This window comes from Apostichopus japonicus, chromosome 5, assembly GCF_037975245.1.
Source record: "Apostichopus japonicus isolate 1M-3 chromosome 5, ASM3797524v1, whole genome shotgun sequence".
Taxonomy (NCBI): Eukaryota; Metazoa; Echinodermata; class Holothuroidea; order Aspidochirotida; family Stichopodidae; genus Apostichopus; species Apostichopus japonicus.
Genome location: NC_092565.1, coordinates 1,917,840 through 1,938,506, shown reverse-complemented (window position 1 = coordinate 1,938,506; position 20,667 = coordinate 1,917,840). Strand labels below are relative to the sequence as shown.

At 38.5% G+C, this 20,667-nt stretch overlaps 1 protein-coding gene across 1 annotated transcript in view; it reads right to left on the bottom strand.

Annotated features, from left to right (window-relative positions):
- The window catches only part of LOC139968152 (uncharacterized), a 92,567-nt gene that overhangs the window by 61,161 nt on the left and 10,739 nt on the right, over positions 1–20,667 (bottom strand). The window lies entirely within an intron of this gene.

The window sequence follows — 20,667 nt, the reverse complement described above, 5'->3', positions numbered from 1 at the left end:
AGAACATCATCAATTTCAATCGACAGTGAATTCTGATTCCAATACACAACAGCAAAGAGGCACATATAGATTACAACTAGGCCTACACACACTGAAGAGGAGACTCAACAAACACGAAGGAGATCGCAATGGTTATAGTTTCTTTGCAATCTTGATATAGAGAATAATTTCATAGTTTGTTTGCTCCTGCAAAAATTTATACAAAAGCTCTACAGACACTTTTTTCCTGAATATATCTAAGCTAACCCCCTTATTAATATGAAACAATTGCAAGGGCGTAGGAACCAGGGGGGCTGGGCGGGTGCCAGCCCCCCCAGTGAAAAATGTTGAGGGGCGGAAGTATCATTCCGCCCCCCCCGCTCCGCAAGTCAGAAAACCCCTTTTTCATTTCCAAATGAGAAAAAAATCTCATTTGGAGCACCAAATTACATCTAAGGCCAGGTGAAAATACAAAATTAAGTTTACAAAATGGAGTGGGTGTTGAAGTGTGCTATATTGCACCAAATTGCATCTGAGGCCACCTGGAAATGCAAAAAATTCCAAAGGGGAGGGGGACACCCCTCCCCTTAGACCCCTCCCCCAGGCCGGCCATCAGTCTTCAGCCCCCCCACTCAAAAGTACCTTCCTACGCCACTGAACAATTGTATGTGTAGCATGTGTTTATTAACCCATGCAGTATCATCATCCCATTTTAGAGAAATCCTGACTTTCGGTTGCCACATTTTTGCAACTACTGTAGACAATTTCAACATGTGACCAAATTTGGTATGGCGTGGTATGGCGTGGTTAATATGGAGAAACATTGCACTAAATCCACGGCCAGGTCGATAACGCGGAAACGCGGAAATCGAGAAACAGGGTTCAATATCAACGGTTTCCGCGGTTTCCGCGTTATCGACCTTGCTATATAGCAAGGTCGAAATCGCGGAAAACTCGGAAACGAGAGGAATTTGTCAAGGGAGGGTGACAAAGTCTTTTGGGCGCATTTCAGCCTATATTCGCCAGGAAGGGGTGCGGGTTTAAAGCTATTTCAGTAAATGTAGGTCGGAAACACGGAAATTGTACTTTACAATGGATGAGTTAGATTATTTTGTCAAGGGAGGGTGAAGAAGTTTTTGAGCGCATTTCAGCCAATATGCGCCACGATGAGTCGGAAAGGGCCAAGGTTTTTTTTTCACTAAATGCAGGTCGAAAACGCGACAATGTTTTTGTACACAATGAATGGCAAACTAGAGGAGTTTGCCAAGGGAGGGAAATGAAGTGTTTTTGGCCAGCGCATTTCAGCCAATATGCGCCAGCAAAGGTGTGGGGAGGTGGGTTGAGGCTTTTACACTAAATACAGGTCAAAAACGCGGAAATGTTTTTTTTTACAATGGCGAAACTAGATGATTTGCCAAGGGAGGGTGAAAAAGTGTTTTAGGTGCATTTCAGCTGTAATGCGCCAAGAAGGGATGGGGGTAGAAGATTTTATTTCACTAAAACCCGGTCGAAAACGCGGAAATGTTTCTTTTAACAATGGTGAAACTAGAGGATTTTGTGGTGGTTATTCAGGGGCGTCGGAGCTGGTGCGGCAGGTCCAGCGAACGCCGAACCAATATTCACGGCGCTAAAAAAAAAAAAAAAAAGTAGGACTAAGAAGAAAAAATGGCAAAAAATAAAGAACCAAAATGAATCATACTTCAAAATGTGTTTCAGAAGATTAGTCGGGTGGCAGGGGTCTTGTTTTCAAGAACGGGAATAGCCATTTCCTGCAATCTGGGAGGCATTTTTTCAAAATTTTCTCCATTACCACGGTGGCGCGTAGTGTAGTTTGACCTACCAATTGTCCCCTCGATAATTATGAAAGATGGCCACACTCTGATCTGCCGTACCAATCCCAAATAGCTTCCGACGCCCCTGTTATTCCAGACATTAATCGTAAATCAGAGCTTAAGTATTTCGCCATGGCATAAGTCTCAGTATACCGGTTCTTGAGCTAATATTTGAGTAGAGCTTGATAAGTACTTCATACCCGACACTCTAAGTGTTTTCTACATACACCGATATCTCAAATAACAAACTAAAAAGAAAGTGAGTACACAAACTGGAACTGGAGGTACAATGGAAATTTAATGATATTAACATGTAGAACTAAAACATTAATACAATAGTTAAAACTTCAACAGTTTCTTCTCTCGTAAAATCCTTTTTAGCTTCTCGCGTAAGTAGGAAGCTTTTGAAGAGGCAAGATATGGAGAAGTAAAGGCGCATTGTGAGTGGGCAAAGTGCAATTTTCTCGCTCTCTCATCATACCAGTTCTTAAGCTAATATTGAGTAGAGCTTGATAAGATCATACACGACGAAGCTAGGTGTATAACAAACTAAAATGAAAGAGTACACAGATATAGATATACACATATATAATATATTTATTAGAATGCGCATTTAGCGGGCGAAAAAGTTTGAGGGCAAAAGTTGCATTTTGCCCACTCACACTGAGATGCCACATGTATGCATGTATATATATATATATATATATATATATATATATATATATATATATATAGTTATGAATGCGGGCATATGTTTACATTCGTGGGTGGTAGCTGGGGCCTATGTGTACCTTGGGCATCTGTTTACCAACTTCTTGGTAAACATAAGTCTGAGACATTACCAATTCAAATATCGTGCGTTGTGTAAACAAATTTCACTTCGAATGTAGACAACATGATGGTATTTATCAGAAATTAACTTAGAATTGTATGTTCTTGCGATAAAGAGCATTTTCAGTGCAAATCTGAGCCTCACTCAACAGTGTATATAACGTTATTTTCTCAATCGGTGTAGGTAGGATATATGTTAACCTCAACTTTCCGCTCAATATACGGAAAACTAGGATATATATATCAGCGACATCCAGAATTTGTATTAAAGACACATGATTGCTATTCTTGGTGAAATTTGGAATATTCTGGATGTAAAATAACGAAAATTGGCAATTTTAGACCATCGCAGTACGAGACTTGTAGCGACATTGCGCCATCAACTGTTTAGACACAGCACAGAGGTATACACTATTCGTACGTACGCGAAGTAGGCTACGACTGTTGTACACATCCTGTATATCATCCAGCAACGTAAGTATCTCATTTTAGCTGTAATTTTATCGGTGAAAGACTACCGATAAGGTGCTCACTTGAAACCAAGGCTTACGCATCGCCTGAATATCCAATATACTTTATGTGAAACTTGTTGCCACTAACAGCAGTATTATTGGATGGAAATTGTGCATATTAGCCGGTTGTATGGCATACTGTACCTTAGGCAAGCCTAAGCTAGGTACTATAGGGTAGGAGGTATCGAGTGTGCCGAGCCGAACAAGTACCTATCTCATTCATTAGGCTACTTGTTTATATTTGAAGGTCATGAGTACGGGGCTTTGGGGCTTCCTTGCTGTTCTAAAGAATTGTAGCCTAAATTTACGTGTTACTACTACTAGTATCATGGTGGGATAATTGACGCACTTAAGCCTATAGGATTTGATCAACGATGTACTGTATATCAAGGAAAAATCCAAATCACTCAACTGTATGTTTTTCATATGTGTAGTTCCTCAGAAATGTAATGATCTCTAAATATTTAGGGTTCTGTGCTTATGCACTGTACAATTGAGCAGAATTTGACCTCAAAATGTCTGCCGTGTCAAGTTCTTTCATACCCCTAAATTGACACATTCGTTGATAAGCTAACTGTAGTGTAGTGTAGTGAGGCCTTAGTATACATCAATTGACTTTGTATGCAGTTTGCTATGCTCTGAGCCTCTAAGCTCAGACAGGTCAGGTCCCAGAGATAAGTGGTATCATATTGAGGTAATGTTGGTTATTTTTAGGGTGTAAGATTCCAAATGACCAAGAAACGTGTAAAACTGGGTGGAGGATGTTAAAAGCTTAAGAAAAACCACAATTTGGTCAGCAAATAGCTGAAATGGATTCAAGCTCATGAAATATGTAACTCTGCTACACTGCAAAATGTTTAGGTGGCCTGCTGTATCGTTGCTAGTAATATTTGAAGGTGTGTCAATTACGAGGGTGGGTCAATCATGAAGCCTTTACTATACTACAGTTAGTTACTACTGCACGTGTAATGCATTGAATGGTGATACCTAGTACTAGGTACTGCAGTACTGGTAGTCCTACAACTTACAAACTACGTGTAGGCTAATCAATCGCAAATTCAACTAATTCAATGCATCCTCACTAAGAAAGTAAGTATCACATTTTTCATGCTGGCAAATCAAAGCAGCTGTCACCACTGCCATTACCACTCAACAATTTGAACAATAAAGTACTTCCGTGGTATTGGGCCATTTTCTTTGAATAAAGGATCAAAGGAGTTCTCAATCATCATATTTTTCTGATGAAATGCAATTGGTTTTTGATTTGTTAGTGCAATGTGAATTGTGTAATTTCAATTGAACAATGCTTTGATAGGGAAATATTGGAAGGTTTGGCTGTCAATAAATTTGAGCTTAGGCTGGACAATTGTTTAATCAAAATCTTCATGACTTATGGAAGTGGATTGACTTCATTTTAGTCCATATAAGATTGTATATTCAATCAACAGGGAACATAATGAGAATGCTCACGCTTCAACCTACCTTTTGGAGATAAAGCCCACCAGCCTGCTATGCTTAACTAGTCTAGAATGTTTTACTCATTTATGGCCAGACACAATTGTTCAAATAGTGCAGATTAGAGAAGGGTGTCTTTGAACTCAGTCACATCTATGTATAATACTCATAGAGTAACATAACATATCCTAGGCCTATACTGTTACTTTAGTCTTAGAAGAGTTGTGACCATCCATCTTACACCTATTTTGTATTTCAGACCTGTAGATGAAGTTATGTCCAAGATTAAGAAAAACTAGCCATTTGCAGGCAGCTATTAACTACTGCAAAGAGAAAACAGATCACACTTCATTGACATCTTGTTGGATAGATGACAAAATAGGTACAGTACATTGTAAAATTTTGTATCTTTTCCAGTTAAACTTAGTACAAAGCATTTTGTCAGAGTTTATATGTAACTTAAAGTGTGCTTGCTGTATTCCAAGTTCCAACATTCAACATGCCAACTCTACAAGAGATAATGCTCAAGCCAATCTGAACCTCTCAGAATCCATCAGTTTAACAACATTTATTTTTTTCATCGTCTTTGCAAACTGAACTGTACCAGAAGAACACATACTAGTGAAAAACATAAGAAGAATGATGTATATATTTCCAGGCTAATTTGAAGTCAGAGCTTTTTTTTTTAACTTCTACAGTCTACAGCTAGAATGTAATCTCATAAGCTTTTAAAGTGATAGCATGCTTAATATGGGGCCAGTAAGTACAGATCTTTAAGATACAATTAGTTGATTTGTTGCAGTTTCTGTGATCATGGGAGATGTATACGTCTCACATCTCAATTGCTACACATACTAATTTTCTTGCAAAATTTTAAGATTTTGTGTCATGTTATTATACAGAAAAGGTCTTGATCCGGCTGCAATAGTGTCTTTAAAGCTTTGATATGAGTTTGATACAAACTAGTGTTTGCACAAGTAACCCAAGTACCCGCCCAACTGATAACTACCTGGTAAAGAACATACTACCCGGTTCCGACGTAAAATGTAAAGTTATATTTTTGTACAAAATGTATAAGTTTGTTCAGGAAACCTATTGCCGCATTGTGTTTAATGTTTGCCACAATGCCCCTGAAAAATAAATTACAGTTACTGTAGAAATGTTGATACGACTCGAATCCATAGTCGCCATAGTCACAAGCAAGGGCGGCGGAAGCATTTTTAATCTGGGGGGGCACCGACATCAAAGGGCACTTTGCAGAAATTCGATTGGACTGATGCAGCCTTATATTTAGTACCCTTTATAACTCTTATCTTATTTGTGTATACACAGCACTCCATCAACGCCCCAAGCCCCCCCCCCCCAAAGGAAAATATGCATACTATCATGTGAAATCATGTTAGTTGCTAATGTAGGAATCTTCCGAATTAGACTTTATTCCTTGTTAATATCTTAAAAAAATTGTTTCCATTCAAAAAGGCTTTGAGTTTGACCCACAGAAATTCATTAAAAGTCAGGGGCATAGCCAGGATTAGCAAAGTTGTATGCACGGCTATCTGAGCGGAGTGCCACCATAGGTTGGCGCGGAGCATACAAGAAAATTTTTGGTTTTACAATGCCCTCAGATGGCCGGAAACGGCCCTTCCCGAGTGTTCATTCTGGTTCCCTGGCCTCTTGCTGACTTGAGACACCTCAATTTTTATGTAGAAAAAGGGCACATTTTTAACCTGAGGAAAAGTGGGGGGGCACGTGCCCCCTGTGCCCCCCCGGTTCCGCCGCCCTTGGTCACAAGCTGCTACTGTATTTCATCAGTAAACACGTCTGATTCTTCTAGAATTGATGTATGTTACGCCTAATGTTCAGTTGTAACATAAGAACAGGCCTCGGAATATGGCCAATATTTTTACTCAAAGTAATGATGCACAAGTAAGTGTAAACTTCCCAAGTTAAAAAGCAACATTGGAGTAGTTTTTAGTTGTTATGATTTCTTTATGTTATGTTCTGTCTGGTAATGTTCTACAGTAATTCTAGAGAAGTTACCACAGTACCGTTAGGTACCTGAACCTCCCCCCCCCCCCTTCTCCTTCATATCTCTACTTACATCAATTCTTTAAAGTGCATTGAATTTCATTTATATGAAAATCAATTGAGGAGTATTTGTTTCTCTTTAGCAGCCAGAGAATGAGGAAGAAGCTACAGACAGTGATGTCAGAGATAACTCTGTAGTACCCGTAAGTTTTTGTTGCACTTGTTTTCCATTCTGTTGTTTCGGACAAATTTGTTTATAAGTCAGGTAAGTTGCAGACATTTATGGATATGATTGCACCTGTGCACTAGCTCTTTTTACCACACAGAAAAGTGATACTCTGATAATCCCTTTCTCTGGAGAGTTAAGACTTTGTATTTCTGTGGAGGTGTGTGGCGGGGTGGGGGGAGGGGGGATAGCATGGGATTGGCTGGTATTCAGTGTGTTCATGGCTGAGTGCCTGAATTTCTTGCTGTCAAAAGTTCTTGCAGTCAAAAGTTGGCTGACTACTGGTTTAAGTACACTGGTTTGAAACCACAAATCTATTTCATATAAAATACACTTATATTTAGTGTTGCCCTTTATTTAAAATACTCTTTCATTATACTTCATTCAAATCTACAAAATGAAATTTCTTCCAGGCAGCGACCAATGACAGTTCCAGCCTGGAAAACATGTCCTTTTGTGGCCTTTTGAAGGTAATCCTGCTTTATTGATCATCTAAGAAAGATTCATCAATAGAAATTAAGGCTGTGTAAAACAGAGCAATATAAATCATGCTCATCTAATCAATACTGTAGTTCAATTAACAGCCTTTACTGTACATTAACTTTGACAAAGGCTTGCTTTTATTTTACAGTTTACTTGGTTGATTAGTTGGTTATGTTTGATTATTTAAATATCTATTTTCATTGCAACCCCATTAAAAGAAAACATTTAATAAAAATGGATAAATCTAAGACTATGTCAATGTGTTAAAACTATAAGATATCTCTTTGCAATTACAATGCAAGAAAGCAAATTGCAAAAGCATGTGTCAATTGAGCAATAGGATCTATGGTACATGACCCTAGCCTGCTAGGATCACCTTAAATAAACTTAATGTTGACATTGTAATAATGTGTCAGAACTCATACATGCTTGCTTCATATGTTATTCCATACAGATAGCAACTATCCCCTACTCATAACTTAAAGTTAAACCAGTCCATGATGAAATGTTGAAAGGAATAATATATCCTAAAGTATTCACTAGTCAATACCAAATAAATTGGAAAAAGGCAAAAAGAGTACTGCATAGAATCCAATATTAAAGCACTACAGTGAGGTTGATCTGTATACATCTTATTGCCATTTATGCATTTGGGATTTTTAGTGGGTAAACTTCATGTTCATTGTGTATCTGTAAATGTTTGTTCATTCATTCAATAACTTTAAGAAATTGTGTATGCCCAGTTAGAATACTCACTCTAAAACCACATTGAGAGTTGCCTCCTCTGTTGATTGCCTAATTTTGTTACTGCAGGCAATACTGCATGTGCAGAGGTTAACATTGATCCCTTTTGACCCTGTTTGTAATGGGGAGAAACATTGGGGCTGTGAACAATTATCCCTTGGCTTCTGTTTTGCAACAAATGGCAAGGGGATGGGGAATTTCTTGTCCTGTATTGCTCTGTACGTACATTAAGGTCAAAATTAGCACTGCTAGACATTTCACTATTAATATAGCATACTTAATAATGTTGCCCCACTCCAAAACATCTCCCCCTTTCTCTTCAATCTCGACCCTACCCCTCCTCTAAACCTGTTAAGCAGACCCAATGCAAGATAACATTGAAAGTTTCCTCCCTTTTAGATTGCCTTATTATGTTATTGATAACTTTCAATTATGAAGAGGTAAACATAGACCCCAATTATCCATATTTGCAATGGGCCACAGGGATTTATTGTGGGCTATCAAATATTCCCCCAGCTGGCTACCATCTGGAAGCTAAGGGTAGATTTCTTGGTGGTCCTGATTTATCCCCCCCCCCTTATCCTCCCCTCCTTGTTTGGCTAAACTACAGGATATATCCCTACCCTACTTTTCTTCTTTTTATTATCTAACCGATTTAATTTCACGGTAGTATTCTTAGATATACTTTCCAATATACCTTTGTCTATATGTAATAATGTTCATCTACTCCCAAATATCTTTGTCACATTTTTCCTTTAATCTCTACCCTCACCCATTCTCCATGCCCTCGTGTGCATGAAACGATGTAAAATCAAATTGAGAGGTGCTTCCTTTATTGATTGTCTAATTTTGATAACTGCAATACTCAATGTGTATAGGTTAACATAGACCCTATTTTAAACTGTTTCCAACGGAAGGATCGGAGGGGGGGTGATCATTGGGGCTCTGAAGTGTACCCCCAGCTGGCTTCCATCTGGAAGCTGAGGGTAGACTTCTTGGTGGTCCTGATTATGTTTTTAAGTCTTCCCTGTGGATGCTCTGCCTCCCCCCCCCCCCTTGTTTGTCCAAGCTACTGGGCATATTCCTGCCCTGTTCTTTTCTACCTAAGGGATGAACAAATGTCAGCGGTATTGTTTAAAAAACTTCTGTTATACCTTCCATCTGGAAGCTAAGGGATGACTTCTTGGCGGTCCTGATCCCCGTTTGATCCCCTTCCTTTTGATAAGCTACTGGGTATATCCTCTGCCCTCCTTTTTTGTTGCCTGGCTAATAAATTAATTTCAAAGGTGGTATTCCTATATACTTACTAATACCTTTGCCTATATGTACTTAAGTTATCCCAACCCAATATATTTCTCTTGATCACTCTTAACGTATAGAGGTTAAAGATGTATAGGCCCCTAACTAAATGCTATACTTGCTATATGATTTCAAACTGCACTTTTCCTGGAGGCATTACCCTCTAAACTTTTCCCATCATGCTAAATAAGCAAAGAAGATGGCTGGATGTCCCAGTGAGGTAAATTACCTTCAGGGTGGTAATATGAAGAGTATAAAAATTATGACCATATGCAATGGACCATATTTGAAAATTTTGCATGTTTGGGGTCAATACAGCATACCTTTAACATAGACCCTTTTTACCCTGTTTGAAATGGGAGAATCATTCAGGGGCCGGGCTGTGAAACATTTCCGTTCTGTCTTGAAGCTAAGGATGTTGGGGGGGGGGGGGGTTTGTTGGAGTTGCCTTGACCTCCATTGCTTTGGCTATCCTGTACTTTGAGGTTAAAGGTAGCAATAGTAGTATTTCATTTATGTACTATTTTAACCCACGTTAAAGAACCCTCCCACTTTCTGTTCAATTCCTACATTTACCATCATCTACTCCTGGTATGTATTGAACCAATGCCAAATCACATTGAGAGATAACTCCCTTATTGATTTTGTGATTTTGTTACTTTCACACAAAATATTGTATACCTTGAAACTTGCTATAACCTGTATAGGTTTAGTATACACCCCATTGAAGGGTAGGGGGAATGGTGATGGCAAATGGGCTGTAAATTTGTATCTCTTGGCTTCCACTTCAGCTGAAGGGATGTACATACCACATAGTATATGTCCCACCTATTTTCTCTTGCTATAAGAATTTGACTCTCCTGTACAAAAAAAAATGCAATGACTCTCTGTAGAGTAAGCAATTACCCTGACATGTCACACAATTGAATAGAAGCATGCTGATAACAGCTAATCATATATGGTGTAAAATAGTTTTTGAATAATCTACTATTTGATTTTAAAATGTTGTATATAGGACTTTTGACATCATATACTATTTTAATTGTACATGATTTCATCTCATTCAGCTGGTTATGTTCAATCTTCCTGATCTTCCAAAATTATGATGTGTTGGATATTTGTTTTGCAGAAACACACACAAACTGACTGCAACAACAAGACAGATGGAAAATATTCAGTCTCTGAATCAGATGAGGATGGTGAGTTTGACTGTTTCTCCACAGGATTGTCCTTAGCCGGCTAACTAAATGTAGTACCTTGTCAATTTCCAGCTAACTGCACTCTGCTTGCTTTGATGTCATCTTTATGTTACTGTACAATAAACCACATATAAAAAAGTGAGGTATATGACTAGAACAGAACAACTGTTGAAGATATAATCTTATAGGTCATACTGCTGTATTGGCCCCAAATATAGCATGCTACCGCAAAAAAAAGTTTCCTACAATTATGTAATCCACCTGCCATGGTCGTAAAATGACCTCATTTTAACAGTTAGCCTGCACTGCCTGGCACATATCTTTCCTTGTATCAGAATCTTTGTGTATAGACACTGTCTTGTAAACTACACTGTCGACATATAACGATATATTACCACACAGTGTTTACACGAAGAACCTCACAGTGTCAAGCTGTGCAGACTACTTCATAGTGACCATCATCGAGGTAAATGAATCTGGAGAAACTATCACACAGTAAATACGCGCGTACGTGCGTACCATGCATGGAGGGTCATGTGATGTGTTCCAGGGTGGTACTAATATATTACTCTCCCCATTACGCATGATGATGTCACCCAACTAGTGTGTAAATGTGTACGCGTGCTTAGAGCAGCAGACGACACCCGTTACCTAGCAATAACCGTGCATGTAGCCTAACGTGATAGCTATATTCCCGTCGAGCAGCATTAGGCTCTGTCCCATGGAGAATTCCATGGTTGCACTGAACTAAACATCTCCCCACATCAACACGTCCAGTTCAACAATCCTTTTGGACAAAAAATCGTTCTTGATAATACAATTCAGACATCGACATTTCCCGCTGCAAGCCCAATGTATCTGTACTTGTTCTGTGCCAGCATGTCTAACGTTAGCATATTAGCTATGAAGTACCAGTACCTTCTTATGCCGTTAGTTCCCATGTCCGAACCGACAAATCTTTCACGAAGTCACTAACACTATTCTCGAACTGCTACACAGAAATATCAGTTTGGTACCACCCTGGAACACATCACATGACCCTCCATGACATGAATCCTCCAGATTCATTTACCGGGATGGTGACCATCAGTGAAGGTGGCAGGTTGATAACATAATTACGAAACTTTCCTAGCTATTGCGTGCTATAATTGGTCACAACACAACAGATTTTGCAATGTAGCATTTACACATACTGAAATACAAACTTTTCTTACTTTGGTAATAAACTGGAAACAACAATTAAGGCTATTTAGGGACCATTTTCATCTAAAGGCTAGAGGGTTCAGTTGAAATTCAAGGCCAAAGTCTGAAAACCTCAAGTAGCAGTGGGTACATTGTTTAGATATTAACTCTTTATCTTTAGACATTGATCAATTTATAAAGAAGAATTCCACTCAAAAACTTGCCTGAATTCATCCTTTCATATACAAATTTAGTCAGACTATAATCAAGCATTCACATTTAAGCATGTCCGATATGAGGAGAAGAAAGAGCATGGGGAAATTCACCCTCATCACAGTAAGCTGGTCAACCATTAATACTCATTTACATAAGGACAAGCACACAATCTGTAGGCATACATGACACTTAAAGAGGGGGTGAAATGGACAGATTTATATGAATCATCATTTTATATACACTCGTAGCTTTCCAATGATACACAATTTGTGTCAAACAAAGCTTGCATCCTCCAGGAATAAACAATCAAAAATTCTCGGGCAATAAATTCTTTCCAAAAAATTGTTGTATATATGGTCGAGGAACCCAGCTCACTTCCGAGACGCTTTTTTTACATTCTTAAACTTCTGAGTACACACAACATTACACTGTTGCAGGGCTCTATAGTAATTGAGATTAGGTGACTGGCCTTGTGTTATGATTTTAACGTAACAATTGGATGATACAACTTACACAGGCTAGCCTGTTATAGAACGTCTATTAGTTAGGTCTAGACCCATGTTACTACTACTAGTACTATAGGGTTGCACTTGCACTGTAAGTAACACAATTTCTAGAAGATTTGCTACTATGTTAAGTAGCAGGATCATCGACATTCGAGTAAATTTAACTCATATTATGGTCTTAATAATGGTAGTTTTGTTTATGCTCAACCGTCCAATTTCGGTTCGGGATAGTCCAACCATTCTGCTCGGGACTTCCATCGGCAGCAACGCGTCTCGGCCATTGGGAACGTATTACAATTCTTCTGCAAGGGGCCTCAATTGATAGGATAAAACACCAATATCTTCATCACCCTCAAAACTATTTCCTCTTCTTCTTCTTCCTCAAGAAAATAATTGTTGTCAAAGCTTTTGAATGTTCTGATAGGTAAAGGTCCATTTCCTCGGAATCGGAAGATTCGGGAGATGACTTTTCAGTTGATGAGGAGAGTGTGTTGTAGTTACCTGTACGTAGTAAACTGAATGACGCCATAACAGTAAATATCCGGCAGTCGGCTTTGGCTGAAATGGTCCCTTTACTGACGTCATATGAACTGCAGGTTTTTTCACAAGTGTCTGCTCGGGAGTTTTCTAGGCAATACTTCGACAGCGAATTTCTGGCTTTGGCAGCTGCATTTACGGGAAGTAGTGAATGCATGGTGTTGAAGTAATGTAGATAAATATTTCTAAGACATGAAAATCCACCATTTCATCCCCTCTTTAACTTCCAAGTTATGTCTCATACAAGAGTTGAATTTGATTAAACTCATGTGTTTTTGCACCATATTGACTGAAAAAAGCTTGCTTTGCTTTTGGAAATGTCAAGAAGTAAAACCATAGTCAACCAGGAAGCTCATAGCCTATAGTTTTTATGTCTATGTTACTTCAGATTTAAGGCAATGAAGACTCGCCCCAAACCGCGTGCGGCCATCTGCAACACTTAACTTTCTGTTCCTTGCAAGGGAAGTTTTGTTCGTGTCGCTACAAAATGCCGACAGTAATGAAACGTGATACCGTGTTATCTTTAGCTGGACCTGAGATGTCCATTGCTGTATCATGTATACACTATGCCATGGGTATTGACCGCAGCTGTATGTACTGACTGTACACTAGTGTCTTATTACCGACGGTAGCAAGCTGTGTGTGTATTTTCTGGCATCGATGGTGGTGTCTAACACTTCTGTTACACCTCATTCGAAACTAGGTCAGATTACCGGCATTAGATGTTCCTTTTGCGCGAGTCTTCACACCCTTTAATTGCCATCGTAGTTTGTTTTGGGTCAGCCAGAATGAAAGTTTGAAACAGTTAAGTGTAGTAAAACAGAAATGAAGTATTTTGTTTTTCCTTTAAAATGTAGAAGCCTGTATTATTCATTCTCTTCATCGTTATGTACCGTTGCTACACAACATTGCTAATCTGTCACTCACATGTAATATTGATTTATTGCAATGTGAAATCAAGTGGTGAAACACACAGAATGGACAAGAGTGGACTAACTACACTGTAAGACAAGACTGGACTAACTACACTGTAAAACTCCTTGTCCCTTAAATCATTCTGAACCACAATATGGCTATGTTGATGAATAATCCAACCAGAGTTCATAAGTAATTCAGGCTGTTATCATATCATATACCACAGGAAAATTTACACCAGAACCTGATGAAAGAAGCATGGAACTGGGAACACTTCGTGAAAGTTGTGAAAGTGTCTTCATCTGAATTTATTGAAATCTATATTTCTTTTTAAATAAAGAAGACATCAATGTCGATATCAGTAATGATTGGCTCTGTGTACAGTGAATGTAATTGGGCAGTTTGTAGTGACCGTGGGTGTTACCAATGCATTTGCAACCATGGTTTAAGTGCAATTTGTCATTTCTTTTACTTCTTATTTACAGCTCATAAACCGCTTCAGCAAAGGCAAGGATGTCCACAGAGATTGTCACAGTGCCCATTCTGTTCAAAGACCTTGGCTGGATCTCAGCTTTCTCGACAAAAAGAAATCAAGAACCATTTCAATTAAGAATTTTGACAAAAGGTGACCATATTTGACTATATAGCATATTTGGGGCCAATAGAGCATACCTTTGATACACTGTTCATTTCTATCACTTTACCTCCATTGATTCATTAATGTGAAATTTTGATTTCTTATCAGTACAACTTTCATGTTTAATAAAAGCAAAATTGACAGTCTACTGTAAATGTGATGCCCATTTGGATGAATCTCAAATAATAGTTAAAGTAAATTTCACATGGCTTTACTCAGCTTAGTTTTTCATCAATATATCATCATGATACATTGTTGTTACACGATGCACATTACAAACATTGTACCATGGGTGATTCATTAAAATGTGCATATCTGATCATCAGCACAATCTTCCTTCTTGCAGAGCATAAATCCTTCTACTTTAGCTGTTCTCTTGTTGTTATGTGACTGTTCATTGCCAATTTTCTAAATTATTTATCAAAGTTTACTTATTTTTCAACACACAATATTCACACAACACATTTTTCTTAGAGAGTTTTGTTTATTTTCCCTTCTTAATAGTGGAATCAATATGCCACATTGGAATAAGAAAAGAGACTTTAAAAAGAAATAAAAAAGAAAAAAGGTTTAGCAAGTTCAACACCAATTAACTGTTATTAGTCACAACAAGTTCAACAAGATACTTACAAGTTTATACAATAGAAAGCAGTAGTGGTTCCTGCTGTATTTATCATTTAAGTCACAACAGGTTGAAACAAGTTTCATTGGAATTTGCTGTATTAACAGGGAGAAACCAAATCTGTCAATTCGATAAAACCAATCATAATTGATACCCTATTGTATGACACTTAGTTTGGCTCTTGTTTGTTAATCATAAGTGTCTGTATGAGTTATGTTGAGACTCTTGTCACTGAAGCTAATTATCACCAGTATAACTGTCTTCATTCTATAAATTGAATTATTATATTATATTGAATTGTATTGAATTATTGTTATGAAATGACCTAATCTTAATCTTCATTTTTCATTGGATCATTTTGATCTCTGGAGTTGTTTTTGCATTGTTGACTTCAATTATTCAACAAGGATTTTCCTAAAAATATTTGCATTCAGTGTTGTAGCCATAATTGACATAATTTTGCATGAAAAAATCACCTAATATACTGTCACACATTGAAATTAATCATCTCATGCATTCTGTGTTGTATCTTTGACCTCCTATGTATAAAATAACCAAGCATATAGTGTCAAGCATTGGAATTCTTCATTTCATTCATTTTGTGCTGTAGCCACCATGTACTTCACTTAATGTTAAAGAAATAGCATGGTGCATTCTTCATTTCATGCATATGTATTGCAGCTATCTTTGATCACCTTCTCATGAAAAGAAATCACCAAACCTACTGTGAAAGTCAATATTGAGAATGACTTAAAATATGATATAGATAGTCCCACCATTCAGATGTAATTTTTTTATTTAAATGCACACTGAAAGTGCCTTTATACTTGGTATGTTAAGGATCATGTATGCACTTTTAACAGTAGAGTTAACAATTGAAATGGAAATAACTGGCTGAAAAATTACGCTTTAAGCATTCTTGCCTAATCATTCCAAGTAGCTGGAGTACTACTCAGTCTAGCACACATACCCCACTAGGACTTCTATGGCCTGCACTGACAATCCCATGTTCAAAGACATTCACAATTTATGAAGGACAAAAGGCATTGTAGTCAAGCCTAAGTGGTCTTGTGGAGCCAGATTCGCTGATAAAACATTTTACCCTTAGGTTTGCAGGTTAAAGAAAGCAGCATGAAAGCTTGAAAATAAAAGATAAAATCAAAAAAAAATTATATAAAAGACAGAAGGAAACAACTTAGGCTCATATTCCGCTATTTTGTAGTACCGGTACTATAAGATTTCAAGGCCAGAATTCTGCCTAAATTAAGCATTTCATAGTGATGGAATCCTCTGTTTCAGGTATTGTTTAAAGTGAACTGTCACAAATTGGTATTGTCCTATATGCATAATAGACCCATTCATTAATGGTTCATCCACCTGTCCTACTTTTGAATATATTTGTTAACTCACAATTGAAATATTATGTAACATCTTGCCAGGCCAAACGCTTGGCATAAGTTTAATCCTCTTGGGATAACATAACACAAGTAAAACCCTTTGTGTAGGTTAATAAATGTGACAATTAAAAAAGCATGAAGTTTGTCTTCATTTGTGTTTGTGCTTTTGTAGATTATTTAGGCAACCAGATGGAACAAGATGGAAAATGTAGTAATTCACTTTGCAGTACATTTCCCCATCCTTGTCTTTCTTCTACATTTAGACTGAGGAATGTGTTTCTTCAAAGTTTCAAACACTCATTTGGAACAAATAATTTCAGCTTCATTGTTTGTTTTCCATGATTGAACCTTATACTATAGGAGAGGGGTGTTAAAACTGTCCAATTTACCTTGGCTATGTACCTAATGAGGTGTTATGTATCATCCTCCCTTTTCAGTGGCTGACCTGTCCATTCAGGTCAATGTAGTAGCAGTCCTGGATATTTCACTTATACCATTTGTAAACTAAATGAACCTACTCCAAAACATCTTCTTCTTTCTCTTAATCGCTGCCCTTACACATCCTTCACCCCTGGTATGCAGTGAATCAATGTATCTGTCTTGCAAAAAGGGGGAGGTACAAAGCCTGCCCACTCATTAACAGTGTTCGATATTTCATTTACTTATGTTACCCCCAACTCCAAAACACCATCCCCTGTTTCTTCAATCTGTACCCTTACCCATTCTCCATCTCGTGCTATGCAGACCCAATGCAAACTCAAATTGAGAGCTACCTCCCGTATACTGGTTACTGGTTAAATATACTGGTTAACATACATCCCACTTTTTGGACAGTGAAGCCTTTCCTGTTGTTTTAATGCAACTAGGCGGAGGGGGTTTTGGCCCTACTTTTTTCTATGACCTGTACATTGTCATAAAAGTAAGTATTCCTAAAGCATTAACTAACAAGTTTGCCTATATATAATGTTTCACGACTCAAAATCATTTTCCACTTTGTGTCCACCCTGCCCCCTACATCCCCGGCATGCACTGAAGCAATCCAAAATGACATTGGGAGCTGCCTCCTTTATTGATTGCATAATATTGTTTCTTTCACACCAGATACAGACCTTCAAAACGTAAGTGCTAAATCTGATAACACTAAATATATGTGGAGATTAATATACACCCCATTTTTGGTGGGGGGGGGCTGTGAATCATTTCCATTTGTCTTTTATGCAACTGAGGGGAAGTGGGTGTCCTGCCTTTCCTTTCGTCTATGGGTTACCTGCACAAAGTTAGTATTCCAGGATAATTTAACACATAACTTTGCCTATATATGATTTTACACCACTCCAAAACATTTTACCCTTTGTGTCCAGGGCCCACCCTTACCCATCCTCTCCCCCTAGCATGCAGTGAACCAAAGCAAAAACACATTGGGGCTTCTTCCCTAGATAATTGCATAATTTTGTTTCCTTCACACCAGATAAAGACCAGCCTACAACATTAATGCCATAACTGCAAATGCTAAATGTATGTAGATGTTAACATACACCCCAGGTTTAGGGGGCTGTGAATTATTGTTCTTTATTTTTTTCATGCTGTTAATGGGAGGGGGGTGCTGGCCTTTCTTTTGTTTATTTGTAACCTGACATTACATCAAAGTTAGTATTGTAGGATATCTCACTACAATAACTTTGCCTATATATAATGTTACACAACTTTGATACATTTTCTCCCTTGTGTGCAGCCCCACCCTAACCTTCCCTCCTCCAACCATTGCGTGCAGTGAAGCAATGCAAAATACTATTGGGAGCTGCCTCCCTTATCTATTGCATTTCTTTCCTTTACACCAGATATATACCTTTAAAACATTAATGCCATATCTGTTAACACTATATATATATATATATATATATATATATATATATATATATATATATATATATATATATATATATATATATATATATATATATCTGTAGAGGTTAACATACACCCCATTTGTAAGGACAGTGAATAATTTCCCTTTGTTTTGCATGCAGTTAATGTGACATGGTGTCCTACCCTACCTATTGTCTATGGGTAACCTGTACATTGCATCAAAGTTAGTATTCCAGGAAATTTCACTACAATAGCTTTGCCTATACTGTACTCAGTGTTTTAACACTCCACTTGCCCCTTTGTGTCCAGTCACCACCCATACTCCCAACCCCCCCCCCACCTGCCCCAACCACCACTGCCATATAAAAGCACATTGGGAGTTGCCACCTATATCGATTGCATACTTATGTTTCTTTACACCAGATTTAAACCTTACAAACGTAAGTGCGATATCTAATAACACTATATATATATATAGAGGTTAACATACACCCCATTTTTGTTGGGGGAGGGGGGGGTAGGAGCTGTGAATCATTTCCCTTTGTTTTTCATGGAAGTAAGGGGAGGCGGTGTGGTACCCTTCCCAGGGACGTCGCTAGAGGGGGGTGTGGGGATGTCTCACCCCAATCTTGGTAAACTGACGATAGTTGTAAAATATGAGTGCGACAGTCGGAATTTCCTACTGTCGCACTCTAATTTTTCCGACTGTCGCACTCTAATTTACATACATTCTTGTAATTTTGAGTGACCTAAAATTTCCAGTCAAAATTGACCTTTAATCAGTCATATTTACCACGTTTTCCTTGTCACTTTGAAAACTTGTGTCTCGCGATCCTTATACTCCACCATACAAAAAAAATGCCTAAACCTGAACCACTGTGCAACATAAGCATAAAACTCAATGCTAATCTATGGAAGCTTAAAAGTGCCATCAACATAAGAAAAACTTTGCCCCATAAGGCAAAATTTTCAGTAAATTGTTTAGATAACAAGATAAAATCTGATCAAAAGACAGAAAAATGTTGGATTGCTCAGTTGCTTTAACCATGGAGGTAAAAACAGACTGAGCAATTGAACAATTATATGAAAAATGTTTAATTGACAACTTATCATATCTCGTAAATTGGACATTTTGCTGCAAAATGTTCAATTGTTCACTTCATTCCATCTGAGCAATTGAAAATATTTTTGCAAAATGGTTAATTGACAACTTATCGTATCTCGTCAACTCAACGTTTTTCTGCAAAATGTTGAATTGTTCACTTCCAAACGCTCAGTTGGAATGAAGTGAACATTTGATTTGTGAACACTTGATGTGAGTGATAAATAGCCCCAACCCCCCTCCCCCCTAAGAAAAAAATATTAAGCGCGCTAGGAAAAAGCACTGCATTTTCCCCCTTTATTACGTTAACATAGCTTTTGTACTTAGTAATTTATGTAGCCTATCAAGCAGATAACATACACTCAGTTGCTTACTTGCTTAACCAGAGTGATTATGTTTGTGAAGTGAGGGCCAGTGGTACAAATGTACCGAAAAAAGATCGGAACAAAAGTGCAGTCGTGAAAGATAGGTACGGTGTCTGACTGTAACTGACCGTATCGTTGGCGAGTAGTGCGGGGGGGTGGGGGTACAAGGCAGCAGTCGGAATTTTCTGGCTCCAAAACCCATCCAGTTGGAATTTCAGCCAGTACAACCCCCCCCTCCAATTATCAGGCCTTAGCTACGTCCCTGACCCTTCCTTTCGTCTTTGGTAATCGGTACATTAATGTCATAGTTAGTATTCCTGGATATTTCACCAATAACTGTGCCACTTTATAGTTTTACTCCACTCCCCTGTGTGTCCATCACCTTCCACCGCCTCACACACACCTCCCCCCCCCCACTCACCTTCCACTTTCCACCGCCTGGCACGCACCTTCCATCGCCTCACACATATCTTCCATCCCTTCCCACTTACCTCTCCCTGCCTCATCTTCTCCCCTCGCACTCAGCTTCACCCCCTCCCACTCAACCTCCCCCTGCCTCAGCTTCCACTGCCTTGCAAGCACCTTCCATCCCCTAGCACACACCTCCCCCCTCGCACTCACCTTCCAACGCCTCGCACACACCTTTCACCCCCTCCCACTCATCTTCCCCCCTATAGCACTCACCTTCACCCCCTCTCACTCACCTTCCCCCCTCGCACTCACCTTCACCCCTC